The sequence below is a fragment of the Gavia stellata genome, chromosome 4, assembly GCF_030936135.1.
Source record: "Gavia stellata isolate bGavSte3 chromosome 4, bGavSte3.hap2, whole genome shotgun sequence".
Classification (NCBI taxonomy): domain Eukaryota; kingdom Metazoa; phylum Chordata; class Aves; order Gaviiformes; family Gaviidae; genus Gavia; species Gavia stellata.
This window is the reverse complement of record NC_082597.1, coordinates 46,135,232-46,148,842: the sequence shown is the minus strand read 5'-3', so window position 1 is coordinate 46,148,842 and position 13,611 is coordinate 46,135,232. Positions and strand designations below refer to the sequence as shown.

Here is a 13,611-nt window from a genome sequence, read left to right as displayed (position 1 = left end):
TACCTGTATAATAACATAAAAATCATTAACCAAAATACATGCAGGGACAGAAATGACAACTGCTCAATTTTTCAGGAGTCCCTCGGAAGGGACCTTGACATTTTTCCAGTTATTAAAAATTACATGTTCCACAATTCACATATCTAAATAGGAACTAAACTGTAAATACTACCCTGTAGAGTATTTATTTGTACTTCTCTGAAACAAGCTGGTTTAGTATTGCTGGGTTGTTTGTCTGAGGTGATTTCTGAGATTAATGTTTCTAATATTAAAATGATTAAAATTCTGAAAATGATAAAAACATCACAATGCTGAAAACTCCAGTGACTCCATTTTTTATCACCTACAAGCTTGGAAGCATCAACATCTTAAATGTTTGAAAGTGAAATGCCTTAAACATGGACTCCACAGAAACCAACACTCTGGGCGAAGTTACATCTAGGCTATTCTCTAAAAAAAGTCAAATTTGGTTTCTTAGAAACCTTACTCCAGTCTCAAATTCCCAAATGGAAGAACTAGGCAGTTGGACTTTTTCCTTTTAGAAACCAATGTATCTTCCTTCCTTTTGCTCAGTGACTTTCCAGAATCATGGAGATGCCCTCCTTTTCAAGAGAAAGCTAGAATTTCCACACTTCAATGTCTATTTGCTATCTGTATTTGTTATGACAGACCCCAGATGATAGAGATATTGTCTTCCTAAGACTGTCATTTTCTTTTCTCAAAGTTGAGAGATTCTACATGCAATGCAATGACTAGGTTCCCAGTTGACAACAACGAGCATGACTAAGCATGACTTGAGTCCTTTGTTTTGGAGGAGACCTGAGCTCTGGTATCTCATTGAAAAAGTAATTAATTTAGTATCTATTTGAGCACATACTCATTGCTCAGAGCTTATAGTGCATACAGCAGCCCTAGTGTGCTAGAGCACAAGCGGGATGAAGCACTCTGAAATCCTGACGGTGCAGAAGTGGGTGGTATATGCAGACCTGGATAGGCTTTACAAGAGTTCTGCACATAAACTTGTCAGTGTATGCCTAAAAGCAGCTGCTTAAGGACTTAAGGATGGTGCCTAGGGACCCTGTTCAACTGTAGGCAACAGATGAACAGGACCTGAAGACACACCTTTTAGACTTGGGCAAATGTGATAATTTAGAATCAACTGTGACAATTTAGAATCAACTGTGCCCCTATGTCCTTCTTTGCATCTTGAGCCAAGTGCTTTGTGTGAAAGGTTTACATACTTTCCACATACTACAAGTATAAATGAAGGGGGATTTAAACCAACAGTTAAATTACGAAGAACAACTCCTACCGCCTGCAACAGACCTCCCTCAGACAAGAACGTTAACAGCTGGAACTGACCTCACTCCTGTCAAACCCACAGTCAGCCTTTGAATCTTATCACAGAAATAACTGGAAGGCTAGAAAACCCATTTTGTTTTAATTTTTGTTATTTGCTTTCTTAAATCCCAGATTAAAAAGATTTACGTTCTTAAGCACTGGCCAAAAACCATGAGGACTATGTATATTGGTTTGGGTGTTTTTTTTTTTCCATGAAAGCTGAGATTCTCACTGGGACAGATGTTACAAGTGTATTATTCGTTGCTCACAGTTTACAGCATGTGTATGTTTTGCTAAAGGGTTGTGGCTTGTCAGATGAGCATTGGGCTGACTGCTTGTCTTTCCAAGCAACTATGCACTGGCTCAAGCAGGATGTTGGGAAGGAAGAGGGAGCTCTCTCTGAGACACCACCAAACTGGGAAATGCTGCTGCAGTGCAGGGGACAACAAGGAAAGCTGTGGGAAGCAATAAGCCCTGAGGATGAGAACAGGAGACTTGAGAAAAGTAGGGAACCAGGTCTCAGAGACAACAAACAGACTTTTCTGGAGACCTACAGGAGACCACAAAGATCCATCTAAACAAGGGAAAGATAAGAAGCCTTGCCCTTGCAAGCACAAAACCTGCTTTGAAACACGACTATTTGAGTATACATCACCCAGCAAATCTGTTCTCTCTCCCTTTTATGAAATTCTGCTTTATTTTAATATTTGTAATAAAAAAAAACCTACAAAAGTTTTAAAGATTCTTAGCGTATTCTCTTTAAGGAAAAGGTCCAGACAGGACATATGTCAGAGCTCTGCCTGAGACAGCCTCACCAGCCTAAGACGTAAGGCTTAAAATGCTGAGAAAACTGACAGACCAACTGGAACTGCACGAGGTGCCTTCTTCAAAGAACTGTCAGTAAATTATTCTTTGTGTACGGAGGTTTACCTTTGCTCTAAAAAATGTCACTGATCCTGACAGAAAGAAACCTTATTGAATAAAAGGGCAACTTCTTTTTGCATTAACTTTGATTTTCCAAATGGAAAAGATCAACCAATATACAGCATTTTGCAACTAACAGCAAAAATCTAGCATTTATCTAAGGTCAGGAGCAAAACCAACCTAGGAGAAAATTTGGCTGCACACTAGGTAGAGAAGAGCTTAAAAAGACAGGCCAGAAAGCTGAGCTGTCTTTGCCTGGGATCTAAGCCTGGGTACAGTCCCAGAGAGGTTTACTCCAGCCCAGGGCTGCAACGTAAGTGTGTAGGATGTTAAGTACACTTGCTCATGACCTGCCACTTCTCCACCAGATTCAATTATTGCTTTTTAATCATTTCCTTTGAGGACAGGAACCTGATAACCGATTTGGCTGTGTAGAATCCAACTTCACAAAAAAATAGTAAAGGTACAACTAGAAAGATCTTCAAGTAAATGTCCGTTTGTTTACAAGTGGTTCAGTGTATGAGAGGATTAGTTCTAAAAATGTGAGAGTGACAACAGTGGCAGCTTGATGAGGAGGTAGGTGGTGAGAGAGCAGAAATGTACGTTAAGGTTCTTTAAGTCATTGTGGATGAGTATAGAATAATGTAGGATGTCTAAGGATTTTGCAGGAACAAAGTTCTCTTCTGGAAGGGAATACAGATGAGGAAAAAGTGCTTGAGCTTTGCTTTTCAATGCTACAGATTGTTCATTTTTACCCTGAAGCTATCCAAAAGCAGCATTTTATGCCAATTCACCTGTCTTTTGAGTATTTCCTAACCATTTACAAAGCCAGACAGCAGTGGCTCCCCAGGGGGGTAGTATCTAAACTTTTCTGATGATGCAGCTAGTATTGCTGGAACATTTGCCAATTTCTTAGAGAGTAATTTTTCTCTTTTATCCCACAATTGCAATTCATGCAGAATGTGTATTTTAAAATGTCATTAATGCTAAGCATGCTGCCCTGCTTCCAGCTGTAGCCTGGAAAAGGTTATTTTACAGATCAGTGAGAAAGAAAAGGGCATCCTTTGTATGTTAAAATACAGACTTTCAAATTCTGAAAAGAAACAAAAATCCAAAAATGTAATATGGCTTGCAAAAATTCCACCATTGTTTGTCTCATGTCATCTTTCTGTGACAACACAATTAGTTGATATAAAAAGGCTTGTGAAATCAGGAGCATCCTTTACAGAAAAATACATACAGATGAGGACTTACAGATATATATGTATGGTTAGAAAAGGAAAAGAAGCAGCTAAGAGATACTTTATTCCTGAAATTTCATTTAATAAAGACTGTGCTCCAAACAAGTCACTTTAATACAGCAGCACAAGTGTGTTTCAGTGCCATCTAGCTAACACTCAAGGTAACTTGCATCACTACACAGAGATCGTTTTTTCCTGCAAATATCCTTTCTTCAATAAAAAACAAATGGAGAAGTGGCACATCGTTTTTGCTTCAGATCCATCAATGTGTTGAAGCATAAAAACCTTGGGTTACGCTTGAAATACTTGAGCTTTAACGTATCTATGTGAGGAATGTTAAAAACGTAGCCCCCAAAAAACCCTTTATGCTGTTACTGAGTTCTTGATCTGGACAGAACCACATGTCTGAGTACTTCAAATACTGTTCTTTCAAGTATAAACATATTGGGTGTCATTATGCAACCATTCTGTTCAATTCTTTTGTGCCATATATTAATGGAAGGGTTGAGACAAATAAAAAAAGGAAGAGCAAAGAAGGAAGAACATTTCAGCTTGTTTTAATAAATGGAATGAGTATTGATTTCTAATGAAAAGAAATTTGCAAGAGCAAGTGAAGAACATATTTTGAAGAATGGAACACTATGCTTTAAATCCGCTAAAACTTCATTTTGCCTCCTCCACAGAATGGGTTTCCAGATAATAAAAGACATTCGCAGTCCTGACCATGTCATTGTGTCTGTGTTAACACCAACCTAAAACGTGCAAGCTCTTTCTGAACTGTAATCAAAATTCTCCAGATTAAAATAATTTGACAGTCTAACACTTCTCCCTCCAGCCCAAAATAGATGGGAGGAAACATGGTTTCTTTTGACTCAGCCCTGGGATTTTATATCCTCTAAAAACCATAACTGAATCATAATGACCCACCTTTAAATCTTTCTGGCTTCAAAGTGTACCATTCAAACCTCTTCAGAACTATCTGAATATCCAGCATATACCCACTAAGTCATGCCATTCAAAATCTCAGAAAATAATAAATATTTAACCTCTATTTAATCCTCTACACAGTAACTACATTTTGGATTGCAGATTGTGAGAGCATGCAAAATGAATACCCTTAGCAAAAAAACCAGCAATCCTAAAACTCGTCTAGTCAAGTGGAAAAAAAACCCAAGACATTGCAAAAGCACAAAGTAGAAGGTTGTACCAAGACCAAATGTAGCTACTAGATAATTCTGCAATAAAGTTACTCTTTGCTTCTCCTGCTACATAATCTTTCACTATTTAATCCCCTTGGCCCTATGTTCTTCTTTGGTAACATTTAACTAATTCCTCTCCACATACCTAACAAAACATTTACCTATAGTTTGATAGTCAGATTTCTCAAAGGGAAGTGCAAAACATTTCAGGAAGGGTATTCTGAAGAATAAGAAATGTCACTGAACAAAACATGGGTGGGATTAAGACATGGTACAGGAACTTGCTCCTGAGACCCGTTGTTTGCCCCAGTTGAGCAGAAGCAGCAGCTAAAAGCTTGCTTCAGCAAACTCTGCTTTCCCTCCCTGCCCTCCCACATGAGCCTGCCGTTCTTCCTCCCCTGCCCACCTTGACTCTCAGTGGGATACAGACCCCTCCTTCTCTCCTCACCCCACCAGCTGTCCCACCTGTGAACACCTGTTTTGGTTGCAAGTCAGTAGGGAGTAAGGGAAAAGCAGGGCAGGGCAGTAGTAAGAAAGAGAAGGCAGAAAGAGATTTGCAAGGCACCTGTGTGACAGTAAAACAATACTGCCTGAAGTGAACCTGAAGAAAAATGAGCTGGTAAGTGGACTAAAGATGAGGTGTTTACAGCAGTGACATTTTTGATAGACTATCCTTGTTCAGACTGGAGAAAAATTTCAGATACTGAAGGCAGAGAACACACTCACAATGAATTGGCAGGGACTCCGCTGGATGCACTGTTAAGATAACTATTTAAGCACTCTCCCATCCTTCTAGACGTATAGAATCATAGAATGGTTTGGGTTGGAAGGGACTTTTAAAAGGTCGTCTAGTCCAACCTCTCCTGCCAACCACCACAACACATAGAGACTGCATAATTTTTCATAGATGGTGGGGGGGGGAGTGTCAGTGTTTTGTTTTTTTTTTTTTTTACCATTACAATAGTAAATTTATTTGGCTGAATAAATCAACTGTTCTTCAGAAGATCGTGATAGTTTCCAACTGACAATAACCACCAGCTTGCTTACACAAACTGATCTCCTTTTGTGAATTAACTACCTTCATTGTTTCTTTAACGTTAACTGCTTAGGGATAAGCCTGAAAGCTCACAGCAGAGCCTAAAGATGGTTAAAACAGCTTTGAGAAATCCAAGCTTAGCTTTTGGGATGAATAAACAAATGAAGAATGAAGATCTCTACTTAGAGATATTTTTGATTGGCTAATCATGTCTATGTTATCCGAAGTCAAAAACTTCCCCTAAGCCTTCACTGGTTCGTGTGTCTGAACTGTAAACAGACTGATAAACAAAAAGTATTACTGAATATGCCTAACTGCTGTTTTCACAGCCATAATCACGTGCCTTTTCAATAGTGTCACCCATAAAAAAGTAGATATTATAGGATGTGAGCAACTGAAAAATCAGAGCAGAAAAATCAGAGCAGTCCCAATCATTCACCCAAACATAAAACTGATCTCAAATTCCCTCCATGTTCCTCCACTGCATCTAGAAGAAACTGGACAGTGAAGAACATGAAGAGCAAACTGGGTACAGTTAATGTGTGTTTGATACGCAAAACATTGGAAGTTACTGAATGTCCACAAGAGTTGTACTTGGTAAGGCAGCATCTCTCCTCTCCACAACCAGTCAGCTGTTCTTAAAGGCCAAGATCTCTGGGACAGTGATGGGTCCACCTTTATATCTAGATAGAGACATGCACGTTGTGCTTGGTCATAGAGCAATGCTCCTAGACAACTCATATACTGCTTTACCCTGGAAGCAAAGTTCAAATAGCAATATGAGCTTGGAGAGCATAACATACACATCTCTGGGAATATAAAGCCTATTTTAGGAATTATCTCAGTTTTTCCTACCTTTTCATGTCCATCTTGGATGCTACTTTGTACAGCCATTCAGGCAACTACAAATAGCTTGCACAAAAAGTTGCTACCTTCCAAAAATTTATCGTAACAGTCTGTTACCCTTTCATGAATAATTAAAGTAATGGTATACACATTTGTTTCTACATCATGTAACAAGCACTTTGTGCATGCGAAACAAGGTTCTGTGTGAAAGCCTAAAAAAGATTAACAAATAATTCTCAGAAATTATTTAGAACGTGATCTCATGACCCCAAACAATTTTTCCACAATGACTGCAAATCATCAGTGTGTGTTAATTACACTGACAAGACTGACACTGTTATGGACACTTTCTCTGCTATGCAAACCTATGAGGTCAGACAACTTGTCCAATGGATTAGAGTAATTGTATTAATTCCTAGATAAATATGTCTAGTGGGAATTCTGCCTGGTTTGGCCATCATAGTCCAGCTGAGGCACTTCCATTAAGTTGTCAATCATCTCCTCACAGGCTTTCAGCACTCATGACCCTGCTGGGAAATGCTGGGTGGTGCTTTATCAGGTGTAGTGCTTGCACAGAGAACAGGAGGAAGTAAGCAGCAGGGGAGGTGCTGGGTAAACCTGTGGAATCTGACCTATCACTTTGGGCACCTCCTTGGATTTTGACCTTGTCCCAGGTGGCCAACAGTCATGCTATTTTATAGAAATCTTTTGTTAAGTAAGTGTGAAGTGTTCAGTGCAAGTTCCTAATGGATTGCACATCTGGTATAATGGGCAAACATGACCCACGTGAGGCCGCAAACCTGCAGGCCAGCAAGGAAGCCTGTACAGATAGAAAATGACCGCCTCATTAAAAGAACACCCCCATTGTGCCAGACTAACAGAGCTATAGCAAACAGTGAACTGTTGATGAGTAACTGCAAGACCTGCTAAAAGAAACACGAAGATAGAGCAAGTTTTCATACCGCTACAGTATCCAGTGCAGCAGCTAGAAACAAATGAAGAAACTTACCACTTAAGAGCATATGTATCTCCTCCCAGAAACTATGAGATCTATATGCAAGTCACAACATTTCTCTAAAGACTAAGGTATTTCCAATCTTTACACTGCTATCTTCACAGCCATTGTAAATCATGCAACTTGGCAGAACTGATGGGAGTCTGATAGAAGGGAAAGATCCACCACTTAATTTAACTGGCATTCCTCTTAAAGCCATGAAGGCTTAATGTAGTCTTTAATGTAGTCCGATAAAGAGGTAGATGAGAAAAGTTACTAAACATCTCTACTGATGGAGTTCAATTCAGGATGTAAAGTTCCAAATTGAAAAGCTGTAATTTTACCACTAGACAAAATGATCATATTCTGAAATTCTTTTAACACCAGGCCTTTCCTTGACACAAATTAATCTTCCAAATTTTAAGACTGGATATTCCATACATCTTTTTTCTGATTAAGTCTTATTTGGAAAGTTTCTCAGTAAAAGAATTGCACAGACAAAAGAGACTGTCTTCCAAAATTGCTGGACTCTCAGAAACTTTATAGACAGACTCCATTCATACTTGAAACCTGAAACCACAAGGAAGAAGAATTCCCACCATAAATACCATTTACAGACAACTCCATTCCTTTCTATTTCTCACCCTGAAATCTTCTGAGCTGTGTAACTGTACTACTTCCAAAAAAATACATCAATAAAGTTATAGCAAACCAGCCTACAGAAATGGAGCTTCTTAGAGGACAGTTATGCATCGAAATCATGAAAACAGTCTACTATTATTATTCCTAACCCACAGAAAAAGAATCTAGACAGGGAGAATAATGAACTTGTCTATGGTAATACCGGCTCAGTGGTAGAGCCTGCCAGTGCCTAAGATACCTAAAACTCCTACTCGTCTTGCCACACCAGGAATTTAATACATGTTGGTAAACATAGCATATGGGAACTATTTTAGTGGAGAATACTAACTAATGGGGAAGAAAAAAAAAAGGCAAATATTATCAGATTTCTGGGGACAAAATCTAGACTTTGAGGCACTGCCCTGGGACATAAACATTTTATTCCTTGTTCTGATACATTTCTGAGATAACCAGTTACAAGAATAGTAATCGCATTGTATTGTCCTTTCCTAGTCACATCTCCTAGGTGAGACAAAACTTTCTATAACTACTGTGGGAAGAAAACAAAAGGAAATATTTCTATTGTTTTTAAATATTAAAGCATTTAAATTGTTGCAGATGGCTTTCAAGAATTGTTTTCTGTAACTACAACTATTGATTTTATTTTTAAAGCAAAAAAGAAACAAATATTTTTTCAAAGCTCTGAAGTAGCTTTAGAAAACCTATAATGGATTGAGAACTTTGATCAGGTAGCCAAAGAGAATATCATATCTTAAATATTATGAAGGACGGAAGAAAAAGAGGAAAAAAAACAAGTGCCAATTATCTTCTTGGTAACATTTTTAAGCAGACTGGCAAATACAAAAGATTAAGTGACTCAGTGTCAAACAAAGGATGAAGTATCACTCCTTGATAGCGATTAATAAATACTAGAAAACCTAAAGAACATTTTTAATAGCTACTGTAAGTATGTAAAACTTTGGCCACAAACTGGAGAATCTTTCAACTAACTGATGAGCATTTGTCTTCATACCATATTAAAATGAAATTTTTTGCACATGCATACCATCCGGACTCTCCTAAAAACTGTACACAAAGTATTGATTTGGAATTCTCACTGCAAAAGCAAGGGAAAGCAAAATGTCAAGAGAAAATAACACTACACAGGTCACACTGGACACGGGTCTATAGAGAGGACTAGTTTGGTAGCAATCCTTTTCCCGTGTTCCCTTAAAAAAAAAAAAGATTAAAAACACACCTTCTGACAAATCCTATTATATTATTTGTTTCTGAATATTTTGAATGAGGAAGGGTTTTCACGTCAATTGATACTGTGCTATGTAAGAACAGGTCCCATGTAAGTGATGAGGATGGAAAGAAAATTTTGTTTCGATTTCAGATGTTCCTACAAAATATCGTCCTACTTCTGCCTGATAGCACCAGGGAGTAGGAACATATCAATATTACATAAAAGTTAAAAGCTTCTGTATTTCTGGAGAAGTGAGAAAGAAAAGAAAAAAAAAAAGATTTTAAGCCATCCACACACAACTAGCTTGCAAGCATCAGCACTAAAGAAGCCTGCTTTCCAGTGAATGCACACCCCACGACCAGACTCTTCATGACAGATACGGTGCAATTTTTCAGAACTCAGAACATGTTGCTGCTGCTTGGATTTTCAGCGTCTAACAAGGTGCTCTTGAGTTATTTTTCTCTCAGGGCAACTTGATGTCTCTTCTCTATTCTGAGTCTAATTTTAATGAAGCTTGTAAGAGCTCCACCTTTGAGAACACTGCTCCCCTGTCAAATTCTCTTCTTCTTGACTGATGGACACTAAAGTAAAGGAGTAGAAAGGTGGCCAGAAATACCAAGCATAGTAATGCAAGTTATGTGTCCTTTAAAATAAACCGACACTAAAACACCACTACTAGTTTTTGATACAAAACTGTCCAAAGATTGTTAACTTGCTAAAAATCTTTTGTGAGATAAAACTTACTAATTTTATATCTATAATTTAAGAATACTAAACCTATTTTTTGTCACTTTCCAAAAAACCATACATTATACTCTGTGCTAAATTTTGACCTAGACAATTTTTATAGCTGGCTTATAAATTCCAGAAATAAGTTTGGAAGTAGCATATGCTCATTGAAGCCACTTTAGGAGGATACTGGGAGGAAAGTACCAACAACATTATTTTGTTGAAGGGGTGGAGAGAAGTTAACACTCTGATGGCTAAAAATGCTGAGGTTCAAGTATTATCAGGAACAGTTCCAAAACTAAATTCCCTCTGGAGTACAAAACAGAACTTGAAAAATTAGAAAAGGAATATACACAGAATGAAAAAACATTTGCACTGATCACCTGTAACTGGCAGGCATGGGTTTTAATATATTTCTATTTCTCTGATTCATAACAAACGATCTACTTCCAGTATTTGGCATCAGGTCTTTGTTTCTGATTTGGGTGAAGCAAGGTCCAAAATGTATTGTCCCTTGTGTGGAGAGGCAAGGGAACAATGCTGCTGAACTAGCCTATTCCCTTGGTTCCTGCAACCCCTTATGCCATGGTTGTGACAGATACCCTGGTACCCCCTACAGTGCTGGGCTGATGAGATTATACTTCCCTGGTTCACGTCTGGAATCTGCTACTAGCAGTCATCTGTGCAATTACAGATTAAACACTAAGACTGTCAGCTTAAGACTTATCTTTTCCCACTGGCTTTTTCCTAAGCAATCTTCTCAGTGATGCAGATCTCAACAAGCTTTGCTCTTGCTTAACAATTGAGAAGCACCCTGGGGTCTGAAGACTCCATTATAAATATACTGACTGATCAACTTTCATTAGTGATGTTACCTTCAAACTGACAAGTTTGGTTTTAAGTGGCATCATGCATAAAGTAGTTCAGAAAACGGAAGGCAGGGGACTTCAGTTTTCTGTAAAAACGTATCATAACATTCACTAATTTGGAGGAACAACATTTCCCCTTTTAGGTTTGATGGGGTGGAGGAAGTGAGGAACCCCTGGTGCTTCACACACATATTTTTAAGACTGTTTACTTGACGGAGGAGAGACATGACAGGATAACCTTCTGAGAGGTTGGTATTTTCCAGAGATACACAATAAAATGTTAAAATACACTAAAAGCTCTTCAGCTTATCCCATGAACTCAAAATATCTGCTGCCACTCAGACGTCTAGGCTTTCTAATCAGTTGCTGATTAACAATTATCTAAACAATAGCTGACAATAAAAAGTAAGATTGGTCAAATGCATTTTAAAATCCTTCTTCGTAATAAAAATTTCTACTAGCCCTAGAGAGACATGCATACCACTCAGTCTCACTAGCAAAGTATCTCTTCAACATGGTTGATAGAAATGCAGAGACAATTAGCAGGTCTTTCAGGTTCAGCGATTTTTTGCTACTTCATTTTCACAGAATCACAGAATCACTAAGGTTGGAAAAGACCTGTAAGATCATCAAGTCCAACCATCAACCCAACATCACCATGCCCACTAAACCATGTCCCACAATGCCACATCCAAACATTCCTGACCCCCTCCCTGGGCAGCCTATTCCAATGTTTCACCACTCTCTCAGTAAAGAAATTTTTCCTAATATCCAGCCTAAACCTCCCCTGGCACAACTTGAGGCCATTTCCTCTTGTCCTGTCGCTGGTCCCTTGGGAGAAGAGACCAACACCCACCTCTCTGCAACCCCCTTTCAGGTAGTTGTAGAGAGCGATAAGGTCTCCCCTCAGCCTCCTCTTCTCCAGTCTGAACAACCCCAGTTCCCTCAGCCGCTCCTCATAAGACTTGTGTTCCAGACCCCTCACCAACTTCGTCGCCCTTCTCTGGACACGCTCCAGCACCTCAATGTCTTTCTTGTAGTGAGGGGCCCAAAACTGAACACAGTATTCGAGGTGCGGCCTCACCAGCGCCCAGTACAGGGGTGCAAAAAAAAAAAAAAACAACCCAAAAACCACTCCAGTGGAGAGCGCGAACGCAGTCCCCCCGTACCACAAATTATGCAGTCGAGTTTCCCGCATTTGGGGAAATCGCAGGGGTCAGCACACCCGGAGTGCAGGGGATGAGCCTCGCCCTGGGAAAAACACCTGCCTGATCATGGTGTCAGGTAAGTGTACCTGTCCAGGTAATTAGTATTCCAGTATTCTTGCTGGAATATTAAATATTATACATTTAGATAAGACTTTTAAATTTTCACCATTAGGTTATTATTGATCACATTAAAAAAGCAATAAACAGTTGTGTCCTTGGGATACTATAGAGCTCATATGAGAGTAAATGCTTTTTCATTTTGCTAAAAGAAAGCCTTCTAAGAAAAATTTACTGCCTTGGTATGTATAAATGAGTTATGTCTAGATTTGGTGCGTATGACATTGTTCTTCTAAAGCAAAGGGCTATTTCACAGCAACTACTTGAAGAAAAGTCTTGTTCAGGTCTTGGCCCAATCTGTTGTGTGGTTATGGCAGAGTCTGGACTGACGTGTCTTGCCAATGAGCTTATACAGCCATCTTGTATTTTCTCCTCTCTCTTCTTAAGATTTATATTTTTATAGGACATTTTTCTTCCGACAAAGCATGAAGGCAAAGACAAGATCTAAAGCTATCGGACAATTCACTATGAATTAATAACACATTCCACTTCTATAACTAATCTACCTTTTTCCTCCCGATTATGAACTTTGCCAGTCTGGCTCTGTTCATACCATATAATAGGCTTCCAACTTTAATGTGAAGGAAAATTCCCACAATCCGCTACGAGAGACTCATTTTTTGCTAGAGGACATGAAAAAAGTCCCTTCAAGCATTACATTTTTATTATTCAATTATTTATAAATTAAGAGTCAACTCTCAGTCATCGTTATGCTAAACTTGCATATTTTCTTTTCTGGCTTCTCTTATAAAAAAAATATCAAAGCATCTAGGCTCCTGACTTTCTGCTGCTCTTGTCTGATTTCTAACTTTTTTTACCCATAACTATCTCATGTGGAGAAAATTCTGAAAAAGTTTTGGCTTTCAAATATTAAAACATTATATAGCAAGGAATAACTTCATTCTTGCACTGTGGCAGAATGTCATAGCCCACAGAATCTATTTTAATGATGGCTTCTCTCCTACCACAGCACAGGAATTCAGGTTGAATTCACTGATCCTTATCATCTTTAGGAAGATATGATAGGATACTCTTTCACAATTAGCATCTCCAGATTATTCCTCTCCTAATATCTGGTTTGTATTTTGTAACACCACCACCCAAAATTTCTTTACACAGTTTTCCTTTTTTCAAACAAATTCACTGCATTAACTAGCATTTTTTTCAAACAAATTTTCATATCCACATTTCTAATCCACTTTTGGTAGTAGTTCCTAAATGGTTACATATTTCCTCA

At 38.5% G+C, this 13,611-nt stretch overlaps 1 protein-coding gene and 1 pseudogene across 1 annotated transcript in view; both read right to left on the bottom strand.

Annotated features, from left to right (window-relative positions):
- Positions 1 to 13,611, bottom strand: part of TMTC2 (transmembrane O-mannosyltransferase targeting cadherins 2) — a 257,259-nt gene that overhangs the window by 127,256 nt on the left and 116,392 nt on the right. The gene's annotated exons all lie outside the window — the stretch shown is intronic.
- On the bottom strand, positions 12,187 to 12,341 carry LOC132317008 (U1 spliceosomal RNA; annotated as a pseudogene).